Below are 27,301 nucleotides of genomic sequence, written 5' to 3' on the forward strand. Positions count from 1 at the left end.
TCCCAAGGAGCACTGTGCAAGCGATAATATTGAAATGGAAGGAGTATCAGACCACTGCAAATCTACCAAGACCTGGCCGACCCTCTAAACTTTCAGCTCATACAAGGAGAAGACTGATCAGAGATGCAGCCAAGAGGCCCATGATCACTCTGGATGAACTGCAGAGATCTACAGCTGAGGTGGGAGACTCTGTCCATAGGACAACAATCAGTCGTATATTGCACAAATCTGGCCTTTATGGAAGAGTGGCAAGAAGAAAGCCATTTCTTAAAGATATCCATAAAATGTGTCGTTTAAAGTTTGCCACAAGCCACCTGGGAGACACACCAAACATGTGGAAGAAGGTGCTCTGGTCAGATGAAACCAAAATTGAACTTTTTGGCAACAATGCAAAACGTTATGTTTGGCGTAAAAGACACACAGCTCATCACCCTGAACACACCATCCCCACTGTCAAACATGGTGGTGGCAGCATCATGGTTTGGGCCTGCTTTTCTTCAGCAGGGACAGGGAAGATGGTTAAAATTGATGGGAAGATGGATGGAGCCAAATACAGGACCATTCTGGAAGAAAACCTGATGGAGTCTGCAAAAGACCTGAGACTGGGACGGAGATTTGTCTTCCAACAAGACAATGATCCAAAACATAAAGCAAAATCTACAATGGAATGGTTCAAAAATAAACATATCCAGGTGTTAGAATGGCCAAGTCAAAGTCCAGACCTGAATCCAATCGAGAATCTGTGGAAAGAACTGAAAACTGCTGTTCACAAATGCTCTCCATCCAACCTCACTGAGCTCGAGCTGTTTTGCAAGGAGGAATGGGAAAAAAATTCAGTCTCTCGATGTGCAAAACTGATAGAGACATACCCCAAGCGACTTACAGCTGTAATTGCAGCAAAAGGTGGTGCTACAAAGTATTGATTTAAGGGGGCTGAATAATTTTGCACGCCCAATTTTTCAGTTTTTGATTTGTTAAAAAAGTTTGAAATATCCAATAAATGTCGTTCCACTTCATGATTGTGTCCCACTTGTTGTTGATTCTTCACACAAAAATACAGTTTTATATCTTTATGTTTGAAGCCTGAAATGTGGCAAAAGGTCGCAAAGTTCAAGGGGGCCGAATACTTTCGCAAGGCACTGTATATAGTAGCACACTGGACAGCCAACAAGGTGCCTTTTAAAAGCAATGTCCCAGACATTTTTGGAAATCACATTCATGGTAAACGCTGCGGATGTCGGCTCAAGCGTAAATTACCTTTAAAAGGGGCATTATCGGCTGTCCAGTGTGTTACTCTGTAACGCGCTCTGATTCAATGCTGGTCTGATCAAACTGAACAAATATAACACCTCCTGGTGTCTAATAATGATGACACCAGAACTGCACAGACTCCTTTCAGCTGGTTTTTCTGTTTCAGCTGCGTAATGCAATGGTCAACAGGAAGACGGGGACTTTCTCCATGGAAGTGAAGAAGACAGTAGACAAAGGGGTGAGAAAGGAGGAGGGGGATGACCCTTACAGTTACTGTATACCAAAGACTGTGGACTGTAATGAAATCAGTGGATGAGTCCTTATGCTTCGTGCTTTCCTCTGTGCTATCAGAAACGTCTGCTGAAGATGCACAATGACTACTACTACACTGAAGTCAAGGGAACTCCCTTCAGGTTTGCGCAGTTTCCTATTTATCTTGATACATTCTCTAATATTTAATGTACAGTGCATTCGGCAAGTATTCAGACCCCTTGACTTTTTCCACATTCAGACCCTTTGCTATGAAACTCGAAATTGAGCTCAGGTGCATCCTGTTTCCATTGATCATCCTTTAGATCAGTGATTCCCAAACTTTTTATAGTCCCATACCGCATAAAACATTCAACCTCCAGCTGCGTACCCCCTCTAGAACCAGGGTCAGCGCACTCTCAAATGTTGTTTTTTGCCATCATTGTAAGCCTGCTACACACACACTATATGATACATTTATTAAACATGAGTTTGAGTTTTTGTCACAACCCGGCTCGTTGGAAGTAACAAAGAACTCTTATAGGACCAGGGCACAAATAATATTATAATAATAATCAATCATTTTGCTCATTATTTAGCCATCTTACATATAAATCCTTATTTGTTCATCAGAAATGGTGAATAACTCACAACAGGTTAATGAGAAGGGTGTTCTTGAAAGGATGCACATAACTCTGCAATGTTAGGTTGTATTGGAGAGAGTCTGGCTTAAATAATTTTCCACACACAGTCTGTGCCTGTATTTAGTTTTCATGCTAGTGAGGGCCGAGAATCCACTGTCACATAGGTACGTGGTTGCAAAGGGCATCAGTGTCTTAGCTGCGTGATTTGCCATGGCAAGAAACTCTGAGCGCAGCTCAATCCAGAAATGTGTCAGTGGCTTCTGATTAAATTCAATTTTCACATAACCGCTTGTTGCAATTTCGATGAGGCTCTCTTGTTCACATATCGTTAAAAGGACTGGAGGCAGGGCATGAAAGGGATAACGAATCCAGTTGTTTGTGTAGTCCGTTACGAGAAAGTACCTGCATAATTGCGCACCCAGCTCACTCAGCTCACTGGGGTGGCAGGGTAGCCTAGTGGTTAGAGTGTTGGACAAGTAACCAGAAGGTTGCAAGTTCAAACCCCAAAGGTACAAATCTGTTGTTCTGCCCCTGAACAGGCAGTTAACCTAGGCCATCATTGATAATGAGAATTTGTTCTTAACTGACTTGCCTAGTTAAATAAACGTAAGATATATATATTTTTTCATACTCAAGTGCTTCGCTATATCATATTTGAGTTCATTTGCACACAAAAAAATCATACAGTGATGGAAAGACCTGTGTGTTGTCCTTGTTAATGCAGACAGAAAAGAGCTCCAACTTCTTAATCATAGCCTCAATTTTGTCCCACACGTGGAATATAGCTGCAGAGAGTCCCTGTAATCCTAGATTCAGATCATTCAGACGAGAAAAAACACCACCCTGATAGGCCAGTCGTGTGAGAAACTCTTCATCATGCAAGTGGTCAGACAAGTGAAAATCATGGTCAGCAAAGAAAACATTAAGCTCGTCTCTCAATTTAAAAAAAAAAACATGTCAATACTTTGCCCCTTGATAACCAGTGCACTTCTGTATGTTGTAAATGCGTTACGTGGTCGCTGCCCATGTCATTGCATAATGCTGAAAATACACGAGAGTTCAGGGGTCTTGCTTTAACAAAGTTAACCATTTTCACTGTAGTGTCCAAAACGTCTTTCAAGCTGTCAGGCATTCCCTTGGCAGCAAGAGCCTCTCGTTAGATGCTGCAGTGTACCCAAGTGGCGTTGGGAGCAACTGCTTGCACACGTGTTACCACTACACTATGTCACCCTGTCATGGCTTCTGCTCCATCAGTACAGATACCAACACATCTTGACCACCAAAGTCCATTTGATGTCACAAAGATGTCCAGTACTTTAAACATATCCTCTCATGTTGTCCTGGTTTCCAGTGGTTTGAGGAAGAGGATGTCTTCCTTAATTAACCCCCATAAACCTTAACGGACATATACCAGGAGCTGTGCCAGGCCCGTCACATCTGTTGATTCATCCAGCTGTAACGCATATAATTCATTGGCTTGTATGCAAAGCAGAAATTGTTTAAAAACATCTCCTGCCATGTCACTGATGCATCATGAAACAGTGTTGTTTGATGAAGGCATTGTCTGTATTGTTATTTTGGGCCTTTCCCCCCAGCATTGTCCCAGCCATATCTGTGGCAGCAGGAAGAATTGAGTATGGGGCTTGCCTGTGTGGGGCTTGCCTGTCCTAGCCACTCGGTAGCTCACCATATAAGACGCTTCTTAACTCCTTCTTATTAATGGTATCTGTAGCTTTTATACATGTCTTACTACTCGAAAGTCATCTTTATTCTTGCTCAAAAACTCCTGTGGTTTATTTTTCAAAGGGTTATGTTAAGTTTCTAAATGTCTTTACAAGAGTGAAGGTTTCCTGTGAGAGTAATGGTTAATGTGATTGGATGTTAATTATTTGACATTGTGTTGTTATTTTGCTGAACACTAGATGGTTTAATTTTATTTTTGGCTGTGAAACGAGGCTACTCAGGTGAGAAAACAAACCTCACCCAAATGTTTAGCCCTGTTGGAAAATATAAAGGTACTGCTTGAAAATGTTTATTTATTTATTTATGTGAATCACATTTTCATTTGGCATACCCTGACGGCATTGGGAATACCTGCTTTAGATATACAACTTGAATGGAGTCCACCTGTGGAAAATTCATTTGATTGGACATTATTTGGAAAAGCACACCTGTCTATATAAAGTCCCACTGTTGACAGTGCATGTCAGAGCTAAAACCAAGACATGAGCTTGAAGGAATTGTCTGTAGAGCTCCGAGACAAGTTTGTGTCGAGGCACGGATCTGGGGAAGGGTACCGAAAAATGTCTGCAGCATTGAAGGTCCCCAAGAAAACAGTGGCTACCATCATTCTTAATCATTCTTAAATGGAAGAAATTTGGAACCACCAAGACTTATCCTAGAGCTGGCCACCCAGCCAAATGAGCAATCGGGGGAGAAGGGCCTTGGTCAGGGAGGTGACCAAGAACCCGATGGTCATTCTGACAGAGCTCTAGATTTCCTTTGTAGAGATGAGGGAACCTTCCAGAAGGACAACCATCTCTGCAGCAGTCCACCAATCAGGCCTTTATGGTAGAGTGGCCAGACGGAAGCCACTCCTCAGTAAAAGGCACATGAGTTTGCCAAAAGGACGTAAAGGACTCTCAGACCTTGAGAAACTCTTTGGCCTGAATGCCAAGTATCACATCTAGAGGAAACCTGGCACCAGTCCTACGGTGACGCATGGTGGTGGCAGCATCATGCTGTGGGGATGTTTTTCAGAGGCAGGGATGGGGAGACTAGTCAGGATCGAGGGAAAGATGAACGGAGCAAAGTACTGCAAGATCCTTGATGAAAACCTGTTCCAGAGCGTCAGGACCTCAGACTGTGGCCACGGTTTAGCTTCCAACAGAACAACGACCCTAAGCACACAGCCAAGACAATGCAGGAGTGGCTTTGGGACAAGTCTCTGAATGCCTTTGAGTGGCCCAGCCAGAGCCTGGACTTGAACCCAATCAAACATCTCTGGAGAGAACTGAAAATAGCTGTGCAGCGACGCTCCCCATCCAACCTGACAGAGCTTGAGAGGATCTGCAGAGAAGAATGGGAGAAACTCCCCAAATACAGGTGTGCCAAGCTTGTAGCTTCATACCCAAGAAGACTCAAGGCTGTAATCGCTGCCAAAGCTGCTTCAACAAAGTACTGAATAAGGGTCTGAATACTTATGTAAATGAGATTTACTGTTTTTTTTTTAAATACATTTGCAATCGTTTCTTTGTTTTTACTTGGTATTGTGTGTAGATTGATGAGGGAAAAAAATGTAATCCATTTTAGAATAAGGTTGTAACGTAACAAAATGTGGAAAAAGTCAAGGTGTCTGAATACTTTCCGAATGCACTGTAGTCCGTCACTACTGGGTTCAGGTGAGTGGAGATGTCATTCATGTTGAGCAGAGGAGAGTATGGTGCACTATACTTCTTTAGCTTTTCAGTACATTTATTGATTTATCCATTTATCTTGATCAATTCTCTTGATGTTCTTCTGTGAGTTGACATGATGGGCTGGTTCCGTGAGTGAATGACATGTGAATGTAACTGTTGACTATCTCTGCGGTTCACCCTACTGTGTGTGTGTGTGTGTGTGTGTGTGTGTGTGTGTGTGTGTGTGTGTGTGTGTGTGTGTGTGTGTGTGTGTGTGTGTGTGTGTGTGTGTGTGTGTGTGTGTATTTATTTCTGTGTTCAGTGTCGGTGTGGCTTTGTCCAGAGGCCATGGCAAATTCTTCTTCAGAGGAAACGTTTCTCCGTAGAAGCAGGTAAGCGTCACTCTACTCATTCACTCTCCCACTCCTTCTATCCTACACTCACTCAACAAACTACCAGTACATCATCAGTTTCACATAGGATCTGTGTATTCTGTACCTGTGGTCTGCCTTTTCATAAGGCCATTTATCAGCCCACTGAGCCTGGCCCTGCTGGAGCGTCACTGATCTGATGTTCATGTGTTTTTCAGGGCTTCATGACCTGGAACAGCCAGATGTTGCACTGGCAGATGAATGGTAATGCAGGGGGTTATGGGTAATGTTGAGAGTTAAAGGCTTGAGCTTGGTCAGACAAGCATTATATACAGTGGGTATCAAAAGTATTCATCCGCCTTGGATTTCTTCACATTATATTGTGTTACAAAGTGGGATTAAAATTGATTTATTTATATTTTTTTTGTCAATGATCAACACATCATTCTCTGTAAGGGGGAAGAATTTGTATTTATTTTTATATTAATTAAAAATAAAACACTGATATATCTTGATTTGATAACTTTTCACCCTCTGAGTCAATGCATGTTAGAAACACCTTTGGCAGAGATTACAGCTGTGAGTCTTCTTGAGTAAGTCTCCAAGAGCTTTTCACATCTGGATTGTGCAATATTCACCCATTGTTCTTTTCAAAATTCTTCAAGCTTAGTCATGGTGTTGGCGCTCATAATGAGACAGCAATTTTCAAGTCTTGCTATAGATTTTCAAGCAGATTTCAGTCAAAACTGTAACCCTTCCACTTAGGAACATTCACTGTCTTCTTGGTAAGCAACTTCAGTGTAGATTTGGCCTGCTGTTACAGGTTATTGCTGAAAGGTGAATTTCTTTTTATCCTGAAAACTCCCCAGTTTTTGTGGATGTCAAGCATACTCATACCATGATGCAGCCACCACCATGCTTGACATTTATGCCAGAAAGTGTATTCTTTGCCATGTTTTCTTCTCTCCAGGATGACTTTAGTGGCTTGTCACATACAGGATGAATGTTTGGGAATACTTCTTTTCACTCTGTCTTTAGGTCATTATTGTGGAGTCATTAAAATGTTGTTGCCTCAGTTTTCTCCCATCACAGCCTTTGAGCCATTGTTTTAAAATCGCTAATGACCTTATTGGGGACATCCCTGAGCTCAGTTAATTTCAGGAGAACTACTCTATATGTGTCTGTTTTTTTATACATCATCCACAGGCTCAACATAATTATTAACTTGACCATGCATAAAGAGATATTACATGTCTTGTTCCCCATCTACCGATCACTGCCCTTCTTTGTGAGGATTTTGAAAAGCTCCCTGGTCTTTGTAGTTGAATCTGTGCTTGAAATGCGATACTTGACTGAGGGACCTTACAGATGGATGTATGGGGGACAGAGGAAGGGTTAGTCATTCTGGAATCATGTCAACTCCTATTATTTCAGTCCATGTAACTTGTGATATGTTAAGTCAAATTTTACACCTGAACTAATGTAGGCTTGCTTAAACAAAGGGAGTGAATACTTATTAAATTACTACATTATTTATTACATTTTTCATTTGTAAAAATGTGAAGAATTTTTATTTTCACTTTATGGAGTATCAATGACCAAAAAAAACGTACAATTAAATATATTTGGAACGGGCTTCTTCCGTCGAAGGAGAGGTCGGACCAATACGCAGCGTGGTTGAAGTTCATGGTTTTTTAATAAGAAAAACTATACATGAACAAACTACAAAACAATAAATGTGACAACCCGAAACCAGTCCCATGTGGTGCAAACACTGACACAGGAGACAATCACCCACAAAACCCAACACCAAACAGGCTACCTAAATATGGTTCCCAATCAGAGACAATGGCCTCACACCTGCCTCTGATTGAGAACCACATCAGACCAAACACAGAAACAGACAAACTAGACACACAACATAGAATGCCCACTCAGATCACATCCTGACCAAACAAAACATAGAAACATACAAAGCAAACTATGGTCAGGGTGTGACAATATTTCCATCCCACTTTGTAACACAACAAAATGTGAAAAAATCAGAGGGCTACTGCTCTCTGTAAATCTCAGTAAACATGTTATGTTGAGCCATGTGACATAACAGCACATGTGTCTGTTATGTTATGGCCAAAATGTTGGTACTTTTCATTAAGTGTTTGGTAGTATTTAGACAGTGTATGACTTTCTTCAGTATATATTTGTGGGGTGTGTTTCTACCTGTTCATTTGACAGGACGTACTGCAACACAGACGAGTACTATGAGCACCGTTCTCTCTCCCAGATCCAGGCTATTAAACTCTACCTGACCGGACGCAAACCACTCATCAAATGTGAGCCACACCTCACTGGGATCTATAGGCCTACTAACTATAACCCCCTAGCCTTAACCCTCCTAACCCTTAACCCTATACCCTAACCCTCAGCCTTAACCCTATACCCTCAGCCTTAACCCCCTAACCCCCTCAGCCTTAACCCCCTAACCCTCAGCCTTAACCCTATACCCTCAGCCTTAACCCTATACCCTAACCCTCAGCCTTAACCCTATACCCTAACCCTCAGCCTTAACCCTATACCCTAACCCTCAGCCTTAACCCTGTACCCTAACCCTCAGCCTTAACCCTATACCCTAACCCTAACCCTCAGCCTTAACCCTATACCTGACCCTCAGCCTTAACCCTATACCCTAACCCTCAGCCTTAACCCTGTACCCCGACCCTCAGCCTTAACCCTATACCCTAACCCTCAGCCTTAACCCTATACCCTGAGTCTTAACCCTATAGCCTAACCCTCAGCTATACCCCCTCAGCCTTAACCCTATACCCTAACCCTCAGCTATACCCTAACCCTCAGCCTTAACCCTAGCCTAACCCTCAGCTACCCCTAACCCTCAGCCTTAACCCTATACCCTAACCCTCAGCCTTAACCCTGTACCCTAACCCTCAGCCCTATATCCTAACCCTCAGCCTTAACCCTAACCCTCAACCTTAACCCTATACCCTCAGCCTTCAACCCTATACTAACCCTCAGCCTTAACCCTAACCCTCAGCCTTAACCCTATACCTAACCCTCAGCCTTAACCCTATACTCTAACCCTCAGCCTTAACCCTATACCCTAACCCTCAGCTATACCCTAACCCTCAGCCTAACCCTATACCCCCTCAGCTATACCCTAACCCTCAGCCTTAACCCTATACAGCCTTAACCCTATACCCTAACCCTCAGCCTACCCTAACCCTCAGCCTTAACCCTCAACCTTAACCCTATACCCTAACCCTCAGCCTTAACCCTACCCTAACCCTCAGCCTTAACCCTGTACCTAACCCTCAGCCTTAACCCTATACCCTAACCCTCAGCCTTAACCCTATACCCTAACCCTCAGCCTTAACCCTATACCTCAGCCTTAACCCTATACCCTAACCCTCAGCCTTAACCCTATAAACCCTCAGCCTTAACCCTATACCCTAACCCTCAGCCTTAACCCTATACCCTAACCCTCAGCCTTAACCCTTAACCCTGTACCCCCTATACCCTAACCCTCAGCCTTAACCCTATACCCTAACCCTCAGCCTTAACCCTATACCTAACCCTCAGCCTAACCCTGTACCCTACCCTAAACCCTATACCCTAACCCTCAGCCTTAACCCTCAGCCTTAACCCTATACTCCTAACCCTCACCCCTAACCCTCAGCCTTAACCCTATACCTAACCCTCAGCCTTAACCCTACCCTAACCCTCAGCCTTAACCCTATACCCTAACCCTCAGCCTTAACCCTATACCTAACCCCCTCAGCCTTAACCCTATAACCCTCAGCCTTAACCCTGTACCCTGACCCCCAGCCTTAACCCTATACCCTAACCCTGAACCCTCAGCCTTAACCCTCAGCCTTAACCCTATACCCTAACCCTCAGCCTTAACCCTATACCTAACCCTCAGCCTTAACCCTGTACCCTAACCCTCAGCCTTAACCCTATACCTAACCCTCAGCCTTAACCCTATACCTTAACCCTATACAACCCTAACCTTAACCCTCAGCCTAACCCTGTACCCTCAGCCTTACCCCCTCAGCCTTAACCCTATACCCTAACCCTCAGCCTTAACCCTATACCCTAACCCTATAACCCTCAGCTAACCCTAACCCTCAGCCTTAACCCTATACCCTAACCCTTAACAGCCTTAACCCTAACCCTAACCCTCAGCCCCTAACCCTATACCCTAACCCTCAGCCTTAACCTATACCCTAACCCTTTAACCCTTCAGCCTTAACCCTACTCTAACCCTAGCCCTCAGCCTTAACCCTATAACCCTAACCCTCAGCCTTAACCCTATACTCTAACCCTCAGCCTTAACCCTATACCTAATCCTCAGCCTTAACCCTATACCCTCAGCCTTAACCCTATACTCTAACCCTCAGCCTTAACCCTATACCCTAACAGCCTTAACCCTATACCCTGTTCAGCCTTAACCCTGCCCTAACCCTCAGCCTTAACCCTATACTCTAACCCTCAGCCTTAACCCTATACTCTAGCCTCAGCCTAACCCTATACCCTAACCCTAACCCTCTAACCCTCAGCCTTAACCCTATACCCTAACCCTCAGCCTTAACCCTATACTCTAACCCTCAGCCTTAACCCTATACAACCCTCAGCCTTAACCCTAACCCTAGCCTTAACCCTATACTCTAACCCTCAGCCTTAACCCTATAACCCTCTAACCCTAACCCTAACCCTCAGCCTTAACCCTATAACCCCTAACCCTAACAGCCTTAACCCTATACCCTTAAATAACCCTATACCCCCTAACCCTCAGCCTTAACCCTATACCTAACCCTCAGCCTTAACCCTATACCTAACCCTCAGCCTTAACCCTAACCCTAACCCTCAGCCTTAACCCTATACCTAACTTATACAGCCTAACCCTATACCTAACCCTCAGCCTTAACCCTATACCCTAACCCTCTCAGCCTTAACCCTATAACCCTACCTACCCTCAGCCTAACCCCCTACCCTCCCTCAGCCTTAACCCTATACCCTAACCCTCAGCCTTCAACCCTATACCTAACCCTCAGCCTTAACCCTATACCCTAACCCTCAACCCTCAGCCTTAACCCTATACCCTAACCCTAACCCTAACCCTCAGCCTTAACCCTGTCAAACTATACCCTAACCCTATACCCTAGGACCCTAACCCTACCCTTAACCCTGCCTTAACCCTATACCCTAACCCTCAGCCTTAACCCTATACCCTAACCCTCAGCCTTAACCCTATACCCTAACCCTCCCAGCCTTAACCCTATACCCTAACCCTCAGCCTTAACCCTACCCTAACCTAACCCTCCTTAACCCTATACCTAACCCTCAGCCTGGACTGAACCCTAGCCTTAACCCTATACTGCCCTCCCTCAGCCTTAACCCTATACCCTAACCCTTAACCCTACCCTAACCCTCAGCCTAACCCCCTCAGCCTATAACCCTGACTGTAACCCTCAGCCTTAACCCTATACTCTAACCCTCAGCCTTAACCCTATACCCTAACCCTCCCTCAGCCTTAACCCTGACCTAACCCTCAGCCTTAACCCTATACTCTAACCCTCAGCCTTAACCCTGTACCCTGTAACCCTCAGCCTTAACCCTATACCTAACCTCAGCTAGGTTTAACCCTATACCTAACCCTCAGCCTTAACCCTATATCCTAACCCTCAGCCTTAACCCTATACAGAGCCTTACCCTCAACCTTAACCCTATACTCTAACCCTCAGCCTTAACCCTATACCTGCCTTAACCCTATACTCTAACCCTCAGCCTTAACCCTATAACTCAGCCTTAACCCTCTCTAACCCTCAGCCTTAACCCTATACTCTAACCCTCAGCCTTAACCCTATACCTAACCCTCAGCCTTAACCCTATACCCTAACCCTCAGCCTTAACCCTATACTCTAACCCTACCCTAACCCTCAGCCTTAACCCTATACTCTAACCCTCAGCCTTAACCCTATACTCTAACCCTCAGCCTTAACCCTATACCCTAACCCTCAGCCTTAACCCTATACTCTAACCCTCAGCCTTAACCCTATACTCTAACCCTCAGCCTTAACCCTATACCCCCTCAGGCCCTAACCCTCAGCCTTAACCCTATACCCTAACCCTCAGCCTTACCCTAACCCTAACCCTCAGCCTTAACCCTTACCCTCAGCCTTAACCCTATACCCTAACCTCAGCCTTAACCCTATACCCTAACCCCTTAACCCTCCCTTAACCCTATACTCTAACTTAACCCTATACCCTCTAACCCTCAGAACTAACCCTAACCCTCAGCCTTAACCCTATACCCTAACCCTCAGCCTTAACCCTTAACCCTCAGCCTTAACCCTATACCCTAACCCTCAGCCTTAACCCTATACCCTAACCCTCAGCCTTAACCCTGTTAACCCTATACCCTAACCCTCAGCCTTAACCCTATACCCTAACCCTCAGCCTTACAACCCTATACCCTGTAGCCTTAACCCTATACCCTAACCTCAGCCTTAACCCTGTACCCTGACCCTCAGCCTTAACCCTATACTCCTAGCAAACCCCCTGTACCCTCCCTGCCTTAGCCTTAACTGTACCCTAACCCTCAGCCTTAACCCTACCCTGACAACCCTATACCCTAACCCTCAGCCTTAACCCCCTATACCCTCCCCTTATACCCTTAACCCTCAGCCTTAACCCTACTAACCCTCACCCTAACCCTTAACCCTAACCTTAAACCCTATACCCCCTAAACCTGTAGGCTTAGCCCTAATTACACCCTAACCCTTAGGCTTAAGGTGTAACCTAGTGGTTAGAGCGTTGGACTAGTAACTGGAAGGTTGTGAACCCTATACTCTAATCCTCAGTTCAAACCCTCAGAACTGACAAGGTACAAATCTGTTGTTCTGCCCCTGAACCAGTTAACCCACCTGTTCCCAGGCTGTCATTGAAAACCCTAAACCCTATACTCTAACCCTCAGCCTGTCCAACTGACTTGCCTGGTTAAATAAAGGTTATCCAAACAGTGAGCACTTTAGGCTTAGCCTTAACCCTATACCCACTATACCCTAAACTTTAGGCTTAGCAACTCTCAGCCTTAACCCCGAGCTATATCCTGCTTAACCCTAGCCTCAGCCTTAACCCTATACCCTGTCTGTAGAGGACTTGGCCAAGTGTTTCCTGGACTGAATATCCCATCTGCTTCAGAAGACAGGAATGAATTATAATGATGTGGTTAGTCAAAATAGAATGTACTGTTATCTAGTCATGATTGATAGTGGTGGATGACTCAGTCCTGTCTGTATAGGTTCCTGTAGTGAACCAGAACAACTCCTTTCTGTTGCAGGTGACAGGGAGCTGATCCAGGAGGTTCTGTTTGATGCTGTGGTCACAGCCCCACTGGAGGCCTACTGGACAGGCCTGGCCCTCAACAAGTCAGAGTGAGTCTTACTGACTAACTACTGAACTAACTTCTTCTCAACTAACATTGCCACTGTCCTGCACCTGTTGTATTACCACAGGTACTGTATGTAGCAAAGTGTACTCTGTGATATCATGACAAATATGCAGATTATCTCCCCTTATTATATTCTTACTGTACACTTGTTTGCTTCCATCATGTCTACAGGAATTCAGATAAAGGTGTGGAGATTGCTTACCTGGGCACACGCACTGGCCTCTCTAGAACCAACCTGTTTGTTGTCCAAGAGGATCTATCCAATCAGTGAGCACTATACTGAGCATCTGATGAATTAGTGAAATTAACACTAAGACAAAGCATTACAGCAATGACTTGTAGTTTCAGCAGTGACTTGTAGTTTCTCCTTTGACTCCTTCATGACTTCCTGTGTTCCATCAGAGACTTCCTGACAGCGGAGGATAAGGAGGGGGTGTTTAACGCTGACCACTTCCCTCTGTGGTATAAGAGAGCAGCAGAGCAGGTCCCTGGCACCTTTGTCTACTCCATCCCCTTTGGAGGTAAGGAGACACTGACACTAGTACCTTTGTCTACTCCATCCCCTTTGGAGGTAAGGAGACACTGACACTAGTACCTTTGTCTACTCCATCCCCTTTGGAGGTAAGGAGACACTGACACTAAATGTACCTTTGTCTACTCCATCCCCTTTGGAGGTAAGGAGACACTGACACTAAATGTACCTTTGCTACATCCAGAAATCCCACACCCACTAAATACATCTTTACTCGACCTCAAAGTTCAACAAACATTTTTATACGGCCATACATCCATCGCTCGTCCTGTGTTTCCATTGTGTGGTTGTTGTTGCCTTTAAAATACTATTTTGTGTGTTGTGTAGTTGACTTTTTAATCATTCTTCAGTTTCTCTAATATACAGTAGCTCACTCTCGCAACACTATAATGCAATACCGTCTGTAGTGCATTCTCACACTCAATAGTTCCTTTTAGTTTACCTTGTTGTATGTATCTCTGCATTTCTGTGGGGATTCTGTGTCTCTGATAGGTTTGTCATGGAGACTGTGTATCTGTGTCTCTGATAGGGTATACTGTACAGCTCACCTCTCTAACTCCTGTGTGTAATTAATGTACCTCACTTTCCCCCCACTGATAGCAAGAGAGGAGAGGTAGAATCAGATCACAATCATACTGTTCCCTCTTTACCTGCTCTACCTGTTTTTATCTGTCTGTCTCTCTCTTCCTCTCTCTCTCTCCTCTCTCCTCTTTTCTCTCTCTCTCTCTCTCTCCTCTCTCCTCTTTTCTCTCTCTCTCCCTCTCTCCTCTCTCCTCTCTCTCTCTTCTCTCTCGCTCTCTCTCCTCTCTCTCTCTTCTCTCTCTTCTCGCCTCTCTCTCTCCTGTCTTCTCTCTCTCCTCTCTCTTCTCTCTCTCCTCTCTTCTCTCTCTCACTCACTCCTCTCTTCTCTCTCCTCTCTTCTTTCTTCTCTTGCTCTTCTCTCTCTTCTCTCTCTCCTCTCCTCTCTCTCTCTCTCTTCTCGCCTCTCTTCTCTCTCCTGCCTTCTCTCTCTCCTCTCATTTCTCTCTCTCCTCTCTTCTCTCTATTGCTCACTCCTCTATCTCTCCTCTCTTCTCTCTATCCCTCTATCTCTCTCTTATCTCTCTCTTCTCTCTCTCTCTCTCTCTTCTTCTTTCTCCTCACTCCTTTCTTCTCTCGCTCTTCTCTCTCTCCTCTCCTCTCTTCTCTCTCTCTTGTTTCTCTCTGTCCTCTCCACTCTCTCTCTCCTCTCTCTCTCTCACTCTCCTTTCTCTCTCTCTCTCTCTCTATCTCTCTCTCCTCTCTCTCTCCCTCTGTCTCTCTCTCCTCTCTCTCTCTCTCTCCTCTCTCTCTCCCTCTGTCTCTCTCTCTCTCTCTCTCTCTCTCTCTCTCTCTCTCTCTCTCTCTCTCTCTCTCTCTCTCTCTCTCTCTCTCTCTCTCTGTCTCTCTGTCTCTCTCTCCTCTCTCTCTCTCTCTCTCTCTCTCTCTCTCTCTCTCTCTCTCTCTCGCTCTCTCAAGGGGCGTTGTATTACCTGGCTGAGCTCTATTGATGTCATTATACTCTAGAACTGTACAGAGTGGAGTAGTGGGTTGCTCCTGTGTTAGAACCTGCTGTTTGAAAGCTGTGGGTATGGCGCCATCTTCAAGCTTGATAAGGTGTATCACTCATATTTATGTGATTTGTTCAAGGGTTGATGGACACTGAGTGTACAAAACATTAGGAACACCTGCTTTTTCAATGATATAGACTGACCAGGTGAAAGCTATGATCGCTTATTGATGTCACTTGTTAAATCCACTTCAATCAGTGTAGAAGAATGGGAGGAGACGGGTTAAAGAAGGATGTTTAAGCCTTGAGACAATACGTTGTTAATAATCATCATATTGAAGAAAATCTGGAGTCACGCTCTGCCATGTTGTGTGGTCCTCCCACTACAACTCGTTGGGCTTATTAGGATACTGATGAAATAAATGAGTGGTGAAAGTGCAAGGTGATGAGCTTGATGCTCATTCCCAATAAATATCTAGGGTCTTATTTAGGTGACATTGTCGTCGATGCTTAGCTGCGGTTTGACAAATAAAAATAATCTTGATCTTTTTGTCCATAATCTCACCATGTAGGTTATATATGAGCTGAGCCCAGTGCCAATACCAGAGTAGGTACATCTGTTTTATGAGTAAACCATCAGTAGAGTTGAAACTATGATGGAAACCCATTGAACTTGTATTTTGTATTCGGTACATGGGAACTTAACCGGAAAAGGTATTTTTATGTGCACTATGTCATCATGTAAAGCTTTTTATCTGCAACAAGTCAATTTGATAATAACAAAAATAATAACTTCTTCCTGATTTATTATAATTACATGTTATTTTCTGAGTGAATACAATTGCACATAGAATTGTCATTATTATTTTGGTATATATACATATATAAATATACACACTACTGGTCAAAAGTCAAAAGTCGTCATGAAAGCCAGTTTCATCACAGCGCTTGATAGTTTTTGCGACGACACTTGAAGAAATGTTCAAAGTTCTTGAAATGTCCCGTATTGACTGACCTTCATGTCTTCAAATAATGATGGACTGTTGTTTCTCTTTGCTTATTTGAGCTGTTCTTGCCATAATATGGACTTGGTCTTTTACCAAATAGGGCTATCATCTGTATACCACCCCTACCTTGACACAACACAACTGATTGGCTCAAACACATTAAGAAGGAAATAAATTCCACAAATTAACTTTTAAGAAGGAACACCTGTTAATTGAAATGCATTCCAGGTGAATACCTCATGAAGCTGGTTGAGAGAATGCCAAGAGTGTGCAAAGCTGTCATCAAGGCAAATGGTTGCTATTTGAAGAATCTCAAATATGAAATATATTTTGATTTGTTTAACACTTTTTTGGTTACTACATGATTCCATATGTGTTATTTCATAGTTTTGATGTCTTCACTATTATTCTACAATGTAAAAAATAGTAAAAATAAAGAAAAACCCTTGACAGAGTAGGTGTTTGGACCGGTAGTGTTATGTATACAGTGCCTTGCAAAAGTATTCATCCCCCTTGGTGTTTTTCCTATTTTGTTGCGTTACAACCTGTAATTTAAATGTATTTTTATTTGAATGTAATGGACATACACATAATAGTCCAAAATGGTGAAATGAAATGAAAATATTAACTTGTTTCAAAAATGTATACAAAATTAAAAACAGAAAAGTGGTGCGTGCATATGTATTCAACCCCTTTGCTATGAAGCCCCTAAATAAGATCTAGTGCAACCAATTACATTCAGAAGTCACATAAATAGTTAAATAAAGTCCACCTGTGTGCAATCTAAGTGTCACATGATCTGTCACATGATCTTAGTATATATACATCTGTTCTGAAAGGCCCCAGAGTCTGCAACACCACTAATCAAGTGGCATCATGAAGACCAAGGAGCTCTCAAACAGGCCAGGGACAAAGTTGTGGAGAAATACAGATCAGGGTTGGGTTATAAAAAAATATCAGAAACTTTAAACATCCCACAGAGCACTATTAAATCCATTATTAAAAAATGGAAAGAATATGGCACCACAACAAACCTGCCAAGAGAGGGCCACCCACCAAAACTCACAGACCAGGCAAGGAAAGCATTAATCAGAGAGGCAACAAAGAGACCAAAGACAACCCTGAAGGAGCTGCAAAGCTACACAGAGGAGATGGGCGTATCTGTCCATAGGACCACTTTAAGCCGTACACTCCACAGAGCTGGGCTTTATGGAAGAGTGGCCAGAAAAAAAGCCATTGCTTAAAGAAAAAAATAAGAAAACACGTTTGGTGTTTGCCACAAAGCATGTGGGAGACTCCCCAAACATAGGGAAGAAGGGAATCTGGTCAGATGAGACTAAAATGTAGCTTTTTGTGTCATAGCCGTCGAAAGAAGTGGACCAAAGTGCAGCATGGTTAGCGTACATTTTCGGTTAATTTAAAATGTCGCCAACAAACAAAGAAATAACTGTGAAGCTTACAGGGCTATAGTGCCACTAACAAAAGTCAACTACCCACACTGAAAGGAGGGAAAAAGGGCTACCTAAGTATGATTCCCAATCAGAGACAATGATAGACAGCTGTCACTGATTGAGAACCATACCCGGCCAAAACAAAGAAACATAGAAAACAAAACATAGAATGCACACCAAAATCACACCCTGACCAACCCAAAATAGAGACATAAAAAGGCTCTCTCAGGTCAGGGAGTGACATTTTGGCCATCAAGGAAAACATTATGTCTGGCGGCAAACCCAACACCTCCCATCACCCCGAGAACACCATCCATGTTTTTCATCAGCAGGGACTGGGAAACTGGTCAGAATTGAAGGAATGATGGATGGCGCTAAATACAGGGAAATTCTTGAGCACGTTATAGAGACGTACTCCAAGAGACTTGCAATAATTGCTGCAAAAAGTGGCTCTACAACATATTGACTTTGGTGGGGTAAATAGTTATGCACGCTTGTCTTATTTCTTGTTTGTTTCACAATAAATAATATTGTGGATCTTCAAAGTGGTAGGCATGTTGTGTAAATCACATGATACCAAAAAAAAAGTATTTTAATTCCAGGTTGTAAGGCGACAAAGTAGGAAAGTTCCAGGGGGTGAATACTTTCACAAGCCACTATATATGTATATGTGTATATATATGGTGTATATATATGTATTTTCTTGTTTAAACCTGTGTTTTGTTAGACATGTTTGATGTAGGGAAGTAATTTGATGGAAACACATCTCTGGTGGGAAAATGTGCATGTTGTTTTTATGCCGATTTTAGAATATTCACATTAAAATCTGTTGCCAATTGGATGGAACCTAGCTACTGACAAATACTTTTTGGTCAATTTTTATGCCATTTTTTCTGTTAAATGTCTGCTAATGTCTGTGTTCTTCTGTGTTCCTGTTTCTCCTCAGGAAATGAGAATAAGAGTGTGGTTTTGGCCAGCACCGCCATACAGCTGCTGGATGACAGGAAGTCACCCATTGTTGCATGTAAATTCACTAATCCCTAATTTAGAGTACTGTAAGGTTTTCCTGTCATGAACTTTTAACTGTCATATTTTCTATATAAATGCCCATTGAAGACATTTCAAGAGACCCCTTTATCAGAATCACCTTTATTCACCAATTACATGTACACGTAACAGGAATTACACCTGGTGAAATAGTGTTGACCACAATAAACAGAATGTACAGACAGAATATATAGATAAAGAATTGACACAATTCACATAAATGCTTACTTCCTCTACTAGATGTACAGTGTGCTGACAGTTCTGTTTTTCTCAAATCCACTATAGCCGTTGGGATTCAAATGAACTTGAATTTCTTTCAGAGGAAGTTCTGGACCGCTAGCAGACAGGTAGACACACACACACACACAAATTCACACACAAATTCACACACAAATTCACTCATTCAAACTCCAGTGACATGATGTATTTATTATTGAATGAAATGATTCATCATATTGATTTGATACAGTGTGCTGCTCTGGATGGGAAGTGCACCATCAGCTGTGATAATGAGGTAAGAACAGAACAGTCCCTGTCTGAAACTCCCCTCATTCTACTTCTGGTTTCTGGGCCTTCTCGTCTGTACCATCTCTGACCTTTCTCTGTTCCCACACGCTATTGAATTGCTGTATTATGTCCTGTGCTGATGATGTGTATCTTCCTATCTTCTCTATTCTCAGGACATCAAGTGTTACCTCATAGACAACAACGGCTTTATTCTGGTCACAGAAGACTACTCTCAGGTACCACTTACATACACAAGACACATATGTCTGTCCCGTGGCCTGTTGCTCTCCTAGGTCTTAGTATTTGCCTTTAAATAAACCATATTTTCTTCCTCAGACAGGGGAGTTCTTTGGCGAGGTGGAGGCTGCTGTTATGACCAAGCTGCTCCTCATTGGCTCCTTCAAGAGGTTAGAGAAGCAATAATATTACAATCATCATACCTACAATGTCTCTGTCCTACACAGTCGATCACACACCGCCATGGCCTATACACATTGGTGCGCACACATACACACACTAATGTCCTAGTGTCTCGTCCCTGTAGGATCAATCTGTACGACTACCAGGCACTCTGTAGAGAGTATGCTGGCAGCAGTGACAGTGGACACTGTTTATCACATGTAAGTTCCACCCCTAAATGATTCACTAGCCTTACATCAAGTCAATGTTAAATCCACTTAATGCAAATGTTTAATTGATTCTCTTCCAGCCCATCTCCATTGTGAAATGGCTCCTGACTGAACTAGTAATGTGAGAATAATACTATCACCATGATATAGTAAAATGATTAAAGGTCCACTGATTATCAACCACAGAAATGGTTTGTTATATAAATGTATATTTTGAATGTGTATGTTTGTGTCTTCCTCGTCAGTTTCCTGCTGGAATTCAACCTGTACAGCTGGTGGGATGTTGACCTCTCTGTCAAAGGTCAGTATGTGTGTGTGAGCTCAAGTGTGTGCACATGCATGAATGAGTGTGTGTGTGTATGAGAGAGATTCATGTGTGTTTATAGTATGTTAACATTTACATGTCTCATTTGTAGCCCAAAACTCGAGGGGAAAGACCATGTTGGTGCCATGTGATACTGAGTACCCTGCCTTTGTCTCTGAGCGTACCATCAAAGAGACCACGGGTAACATTGACTGTGAGGGCTGTGTCAGGTACTGGGAATACAGTTACCTTTGCATTAAGCACTTATAAACTCACTTAACCTGTGTTGATAGTGTTTACTGGATCATGCCTTAGTGGGATAATATTACAAGCAGTAACTGAATCGACTCATCTCTCTCTATCTGTCTCGCTCTCTGTCTGTCTGTCTGTCTGTCTGTCTGTCTGTCTGTCTCTCTCTCTCTCTCTCTCTCTCTCTGTCTGTCTGTCTGTCTGTCTGTCTGTCTGTCTGTCTGTCTGTCTGTCTGTCTGTCTGTCTGTCTGTCTGTCTGTCTGTCTGTCTGTCGCTCTGTCTGTCTGTCTGTCTTGTCTGTCTGTCCTCAGATCTTTTGTTATTCAGCAGATTCCCAGCAGTAACCTCTTCATGGTTGTCGTGGACAACAAGTGTGACTGTAGCTCCACCCTTCCAGTTTCCATGGACCCCATTGAGATTATGTATATCCTTGTGAAGTTTGGGAAAATTAAGTGTGTTTTTTAGTGAAAAAGGTTTCGAGTGTGTTTTTACTAGGATGGGTTTTTGAGTGAGCTTTTGTAAGTGAACTCAAACATTTGTTTTCTGAGAACATCAACAGCTTCTGAGTTACTTCATAGTCAGAGGTATTACTACATTTCTCATACATGTAGGTATTTTTGAAGCGTGCAATATGGTTTGTGTTTCTCATCAAGCTACAATGATGTTGCAGAAATGGACACCACAGTGTCAGTTAAATGCATATCTGAGGTTTGGTTCATCAGTATTTCCATCCTTAACCCCTCTGAACACAACGAATCTCTGAAATGTGATAGGCTGAAGTTTCAGAAGGACAGGAAGCGGCCAGAATCATGTCATCCTTTCCACCCTGAGGTACGTAGTATATATTTGCTCTGTGATGACATGAAAATGAACATGAACACCTGTTTTTGGTTGAGTAATAATGTGACAGTTAGCACCTATGTGACCATCTGTATATTGTCTGAACCATAGATACATAGTGTATATATTAATTCTAGTATCTCTGTTTTGATGCCCCCTGTGTCTGCTGAAGGAGAATGCCATGGAGTGTGGAGGAGCAGCAGGCCTGTCTGCCCCCCTCACAGGAGCACTGCTCTCCCTGCTGGCCACTCTCTTCACCAGATGACCATACCGCCGCCGAAGCCCACCACACTGGACTCAACACTTGACCCAACACTGGAGAGACTGATAGACCGGCTTTAACACACCATCAAATGCTGACAAAGCGCAGGGAGCCTTGCCAACCAGAAGAACTTACTCATAACTAACTGAGTTGCTTATCGCTAACCAGCAGAGAAATAATGAATAAGAAGGCATTGTTCAAGATAAATAGAACACTGTTCCAAGAGGGAAACCATATGGACATCAGACTGAGAAATAAACTATGAGAAAGCATTGTGATGCAATATAGACATTCTGAGAGCATTACAGAGCAAAGAAATCAATATCCCTGTGTACTTTACCTGCACTGTAGAAAATAAGACCTTCTATGTCAAGGTAGTTATGAAAGAACTAGAAAAAAAACGTCACCTTTTGAAAAGAGTGGTCTATCAATTACAATAGAAAAGAAACTGCTAAAAATTAAAACATAGATCCGCAATTGTTTTATTTTTTGAGCTAAATATATGTAGCATTATCTTGGAGAATGTAATTCTGTATTTTGGGATATGACCGGGATCATGTGAAGTAAGAGATTACAGGATGATTGAAGTCAATTTATTTAGCCTGCTTTTCATTTTTACAGCAGTGAACATTTCATACAGAGTAAAAAGATGCATGTGATGGATAAAAACAAACATACTTAAGTTCCATGAAAGGAATCAAGTTCAGAGCTCTGGCTGCAAACGGAAATATGAACATTTGCCTGTTTTAAGAATGTTATTGTTACCTTGACTATAACCCCTAATGTTGACCCCTACCCTTGAACCCAAACCCCCTTCCTTTAAGAAGGCTGCTAAAATCTCAATAAACACAGACCTTTCAGCTTTATTTATTTATCAGTAGCATTTTGAAGTGTGTTAAATTATTGTGTTTTTAGAATGTTAACATTTACATGTCCCATTTCCAGCCCAAAGCTTGAGGGGAAAGACCATGATGGTACAATGTGACCCGGAGTACCTACCCTGCCTTCGTCTCTGAGCGTACCATCACAGAGACCACAGGCAACATTGACTGTGAGGGCTGTGTCAGTTACTTGGAACACAGTTACCTAGGTGTTAGGCACTGATAGACACTCATATTATTTGCATACAGGGTAATGTCGTATTGGTGGAGTAGCATTACTTAACCTTCAAGCATCAAACTGAATTGAATTGACCTCTCTCCCCCGCTCTCTCTCTTTCGTTCCCTCTCTCTTTGTCTCTCTTTCTTTCTCTCTCTCTCTTTTTTTTCCTTCTCTCTTTCTCTCTTTATCTCTCTCTCTCTTCAGCATCCTCATGGTCGTCGTGGACAACAAGTGTGACTGTAGCTCAATGTGTTTTTTTTGTAAAAAGGGTTGTGCGTGTTTTAAGTAGAATTTTATTTTTTTGTGAGTAGATGGGTGTTTGTAAGTGAACGTTTGTTTTCTGAGGTACTTCATAGTGTATAAATACACAGTGAGGTAATGGGGACAAATGGGAGACACTTGGTGGGGGGTGGAGACAAGCACAAGACAGGTGAAACAGATCAGAGTGTGACAGGTGTAGAGAAAGGCTTGTGTTTCTAGCTCCAAGAGTAAAGTAGTATCTAACAATTCACAACAATATACACTCATCTAAAAGTAAAAGAATGTAATTAAGAAATATATAATTATTAGATTGAGCAATGTTGGAGTGGCATTGACTAAAACACAGTAGAATAGAATACAGTATATACATATGAGATGAGTAAAGCAGTATGTAAACATTATTAAAGTGACTAGTGTTCCATTATTAAAGTGGCCAGTCACTCCAAGTATATGTATATAGGGCAGCAGCCTCTAAGGTGCAGGGTTGTGTAACTGGGTGGAAGCCAATTAGTAATGGCTATTGACAGTTTTTTCAAAACTCTAGACACAAAACTCAAAACGGTCATCACTTGTTACACAGGCTGTCCAATGTTCAAAACAATTTATTGTGCATTTGTATCTTTAAATAAACCTTGCACTGGTTCAAATAACTCTTTCATCATGAAATACCATAGGAACATTAATTTAGATCACCCACACACAATATACCGATAGTTTCACTGTGTAGTTGTTCATACAATCAGTAAATATTGTAGTACAAAATATGTGATATGTGTTTCATTATGGTACTACACGTAATACATCAGTGTAAAATGACGAGCAAAGAGTGAGCAAACAGTGGAATCATTGAACAAAATCTGAAAGGTATTGATGAAATACAATAAAATCACAACATAGGTCAGGTCTCCTTGAATCAAAGCAAAAATAATTAGCTTCAAAAAAGAAAAAACTACAGTAAAATGTCAGCTGCAGTGTCCCTCACCTGGCTTACTGTAAAAAAAAAAACAAAGGATTGATTACTGTACTTCTATATTCCCAACAACTCTGTCTTGTAGATTTGGCCACAGGTTCTCATCCACATCACAATGGATGTTTTCATTGGCCAAACATCTTGGGAAGAATCTTCGGGCAGGGTGAATCCAGGCCTGACACTGGTCTGCCCTGATATCATTGCATACATCATCCATGGCCTGGAGAAGGGTGGCTTGTTCCTGAGGGCGCCTATCATATACCTTTCACCTCCACTTGGAGAAAAATGTCTCAATCGGGTTAAGGAAAGGAGAGTATAGGGGTAAGTACAGGGTGATAAATTGTGGATGGGCCTGGAACCGTGCTTGCACCATTTGAGTATGGTAGAACCTGACATTAACCCACGCAATGACATAGGTCACAACATCAGCTCTACAGACCTGATTTATCTCATCAAGAAGGTTACAGAAGGAGAGCTGCTTTATATGATCCAATACGAGGTCTGCGTCCCACCACGACATCATCTCTACAGACCTGATTTATCTCATCAAGAAGGTTACGCAAGGAGAGCTGCTTTATATGATCCAATACGAGGTCTGCGTCCCACCACGACATCAGCTCTACAGACCTGATTTATCTCATCAAGAAGGTTACACAAGGAGAGCTGCTTTATATGATCCAATACGAGGTCTGCGTCCCACCACGACATCAGCTCTACAGACCTGATTTATCTCATCAAGAAGGTTACACAAGGAGAGCTGCTTTATATGATCCAATACGAGGTCTTTCATCAGCATCAGCTCCACAGACCTGATTTATCTTTTCAAGAAGGTTACACAAGGAATTTTGAGCTCAGCTTTATATGATCCTCGAGGTCTGCGTCCCACCTGCATTTCTTTCATAGCCGCACACATGGTGATGATGGCCCCATGTTGTCCAGGTACTTGGTTGGATGCCCGCTGGCCAATGAAATTCCAACCTCTCCTCCTTGTCTTGGCCAGGTTGAAGCCTGCTTCATCCAAAAAGAGGAATTTGTGTAGGTTTTCATCAGTATCCAGCTCCATCACCCTCTAGAAATACATTTTGGAAAGAGAAGCTTACAATAATGTAGAATTTTTTCTTTCAAAAGGCACACGGTATAGCTTTTTTCACAACAGGCATCAGGAAGCTGTTTTTCTTTCAGTCCTCAGTTGCTTCACCCTGTCTGCATTTCTTTCAAAAGGCACACGGTATAGCTGTTTTTCTTTCAAAAGGCACACGGTATAGCTGTTTTTCTTTCAAAAGGCACACGGTATAGCTGTTTTTCTTTCAAAAGGCACACGGTATAGCTGTTTTTCTTTCAAAAGGCACACGGTATAGCTGTTTTTCTTTCAAAAGGCACACGGTATAGCTGTTTTTCTTTCAAAAGGCACACGGTATAGCTGTTTTTCTTTCAAAAGGCACACGGTATAGCTGTTTTTCTTTCAAAAGGCACACGTTATAGCTGTTTTTCTTTCAAAAGGCACACGGTATAGCTGTTTTTCTTTCAAAAGGCATACGGTATAGCTGTTTTTCTTTCAAAAGGCACACGGTATAGCTGTTTTTCTTTCAAAAGGCACACGGTATAGCTGTTTTTCTTTCAAAGGGCACACGATATAGCTGTTTTTCTTTCAAAAGGCACACGGTATAGCTGTTTTTCTTTCAAAAGGCACACGGTATAGCTGTTTTAGAGACCCCTGGTGCCTTTTCAGCATGCGTGCAATAGTCGACAAACTTATGGCTTCCACATTGTTGAACATGTCGTTATTGTCCAAGATGTGCTGCCAAATTTCTGTAAGGTGAATATCATTTCTGGCCTGAACCAATTGACCACAGCACTCTCTTGTTGGTCAGTCAGAATTTTGCCTCTGCGTCCCCTATTTGGCCTAGTCTCAATTCTGCAGGGAAAATTACAGTAAGAACACATTTAGTCACATCACTTACTCTGTGCTTGGATTTCATTGGACACTCTTTGCTGTTGCTGCCGCTGTCTTGGTCCTGGCCTTCTCCTCTACCACATTCCCCCACACCTCTCAAACGAGGCCCACGACCACCTCTCAGAAGGGGTGCTTGTCCCCTGCCATTCGTTTGACCAATACGTCTTCCTCGTCTTCCTCCTCCCACTGCTTGACCTCTGTTGTGACCTGGATCACCTGCTGGCTCCATGTTATCACTATGTTGTTGTAGGTGGATACCACTCATTTCACTATATACTCGTACCACAATGTGAAAACACTCATCAGTAACTAGTTGTCAGTATTGAAAAAGCAATTACAAGGGCCTGCATACAAACACTCACTGGCCCCTTGCGTGTTAATGCAAATAGCCTGCTCCTTTGAACAGAGAATCATGTGGCAGCCTGCAACTCAACATATAGAGTATATAGAGTAGAGAGCTTTAGTTGTTGTTCGACCAAACATTAGAATGGGCAAGATGCGTAATCTAAGCAACTTTGACCGTGGTATGATTGTTGGTGCCACACAAGGTGGTTTCAGCATCTCAGAAACAGCTGTCCTCCTGACTACAGTCTCTAGAGTTTACTGAGAATGGTGCGATAAACAAAACACATTCAGTGAGCGGCAGTTCTGTGGGACAAAACACCTTGTTAATGAGTGAGGTCAGAGGAGAGTGTTCAGACTCATTCGAGCTAACAGAAAGGCCACAAATGCTCAAATAACAGCTGTTTAAAACAGTGGTGTGGAGAAGGGCATCTCTTAACGTACAACACTGTGAATAATTCAGGCTGTTGTGGAGGCAAAAGGGGGTCCTACCCAGTCGGTGTACCTAATAAAGTGGCCTGTGAGTGTACAGGAATGTCAAACCTGAAAACATGGTCTGGAAAAGTGTTAAATTGATATTAGAACAGTGTCTGATAAATAATGATGATGAACTATTACATCCATAGATAATGTAGTCCAATTGGTTCATGTTCCACAGTAATTGGTATCAATGTATCTCGTTATCCGGACATTTTCATGATCTAAACATGGAATATTGTTCGTCAGTTTCCATAAAACAATACATTAAGAGTAATGCAACAGTTACTTATCATTTTGAGCAGTTGTATCAATTGATAGTTAGATCATTGTATTTAAATTAATAGACAGTCATCTCAGATGTAATGTGTGAATTGCATTTTGAAATGGTAATACTTTGATGTTAAGTTGTGTCATTTTGAACAGGTGATTTTAGTTCAATAAACAAATGATCTTAG

General features: G+C 42.6%; 1 pseudogene; it reads left to right on the forward strand.

Moving 5' to 3' along the window:
• The window catches only part of LOC135541022 (voltage-dependent calcium channel subunit alpha-2/delta-3-like), an 85,478-nt pseudogene extending 62,860 nt beyond the window's left edge, over positions 1-22,618 (forward strand).
• Positions 22,619-27,301: the final 4,683 nt, after the last annotated feature.

The sequence above is a fragment of the Oncorhynchus masou genome, chromosome 6, assembly GCF_036934945.1.
Source record: "Oncorhynchus masou masou isolate Uvic2021 chromosome 6, UVic_Omas_1.1, whole genome shotgun sequence".
NCBI lineage: Eukaryota > Metazoa > Chordata > Actinopteri > Salmoniformes > Salmonidae > Oncorhynchus > Oncorhynchus masou.